Below are 2,102 nucleotides of genomic sequence, written 5' to 3' on the forward strand. Positions count from 1 at the left end.
CTGGAGAAATTGTTAGCCGATATTTCCACCATGTGTTGCATGCTATTGGAGAAGTTCGTGGTGAGTTAATCGTCCCACCTAACATAGCTACTAGTCCGATCATAACACAAGATTCAAGATTTACGCCATATTTTAAGGCAAAAAAATTTACAATTAATTATGATTAAATTGGGAAGAAGAATTAATAAGCTTACTAATTTTTCATTAACAATTAGGATTGCATTGGAACACTTGATGGTACACATATTCATGCCTTTGTTCCAAATGAGATACAGGCAGGTGTTTTGGTTAAGAAAACTCTTATCTAACGCGAGACTAGTCATAGCTAATTTTGAATTACTTATCTATATATGTGCTACCGACTAGTTGCTCACTCATGATGCACTTCCTTGTCCTCTCGTGGATGCATCGAGTAGAAGTACGGACCTTATAACGCCTCGGACAGGTATCATACCATTTTTATAAAATTAAAATATTTTAACCCATTACAATTTAATCAACTTGTACCTATTATAGGAAATATTACCTTGTTGATGCGGAATATTCCTCACGACTTGGTCTTATAACACCTTTCGTGCAGGTCGAGCACCATCTTATCTATGGAAATTAGTGCATCATTCTCCATCAAACAGCAGAAGAATTTGCTTTAACCATAGACATTCTCTTTCGCAAGACGCTGGTAGTAGGACTGGTGCCTTGAGCATTGACAAAACCGCTTCAAGATCTCGTGACGCCTAGTCCATCTTGAAACGACAAATGGATATTATTGTGGATCGTGACAAGTTGCATTCTACATACTCTAGTCTCTATAAGGAGTGTAGTGACATGTGCATGGCGCTTCAAACCTCGAAGAGTGGGAACCCAATCCAAAATGTGTCACAAGATAAGAACACAATCCCAAGTCCGTAGCGTGAAGAACAAGAGAGAATGGTTAGCAATACAAGAAGCATTCCATGAATGTACTATGCGAAGTACTAGATGAAACTAGTCTTGAGACTTTAGAAGTGCTTTACTGCATCAGACTCATTCGGCTGCATTATATTTGTGGGGAAACCTAATCTAAGTCCCTAGCAAAATCTTGTGGGAAATTTGTTATATGCTGGCATTCCCATGTACTACTTAGTTGTTTCTACTAAAAATTTTTCCTAATAACTATACATTTCCACTAGCATTTTAACGAAATCTAGTTCATCATATTTTCTACAGGAACCATCTCGCTCCATATATCTGATACTGTTGTCCATTTCTCGAGGGATCATGTGCCATTAAATTGGGCAATCTTCCATCATCGTAAATTACCACTTGTCTATTATTTCTAATTCTGCAAGCATTTACCTCAGGCCTATTTCTATATCATTAAGATCATTTTCTCAGTATTATACTACTATAAGGGATCCTACTAGCGCTCACTAGGTGTCAAACTGAAGTTCCATATAAACTGCTGTACCAAGTACTACTCCTGAGGGGTTGCGCCACAGATGGATTATTATTACTTCTTCTTGGACTCCATTAGTCTCTGAGGCGTTATTGTTTCTCCATTGTGGCCTATGGTGCCATATACTGCTACTTAATCTCATTATTGTCATTATAACCCACTCCTATTCATTTCACTGACATGCTCATTTTCATCTTTTCTCATTTTCTCAGCCTCTAAAACTTCTTCCCAGAAAAGTTCTGCGTTACTTCCTTATACTGGCCATGACTTCTACTAATCTAGTCATCTTCCACAGCTTTTCAAAGTCTATTCTCTAAACCAGAGTCTTCATTTGTCTGTGACTTTCTTTATAATTGGTATCTCAAATCCATCGCAAGCTTTAGTTATTATTTCCTCGATCACTATGTTTTTCTCGTGTAACTCATGGCCAGTTCCAATCTAAACTCCATTAAACTTGAGGAATTCTAGGTCATTGTTTTATCATTTTCAACCCTCTGTTACTAACCTGTATAACTATTCCATTAATATTCCAACTTTATATTGAGTAGTATTGTTATCTCGTTAATTTCCTTAGCAAACCATACGAGCATTTATTAAGATATTACTATGTACGTACTCAAATCTTCATATCCCTAGATCGGATTCCTATTTATTAAATCTAAATCTT

This window comes from Dioscorea cayenensis, chromosome 20 (genome assembly GCF_009730915.1).
Source record: "Dioscorea cayenensis subsp. rotundata cultivar TDr96_F1 chromosome 20, TDr96_F1_v2_PseudoChromosome.rev07_lg8_w22 25.fasta, whole genome shotgun sequence".
Classification (NCBI taxonomy): domain Eukaryota; kingdom Viridiplantae; phylum Streptophyta; class Magnoliopsida; order Dioscoreales; family Dioscoreaceae; genus Dioscorea; species Dioscorea cayenensis.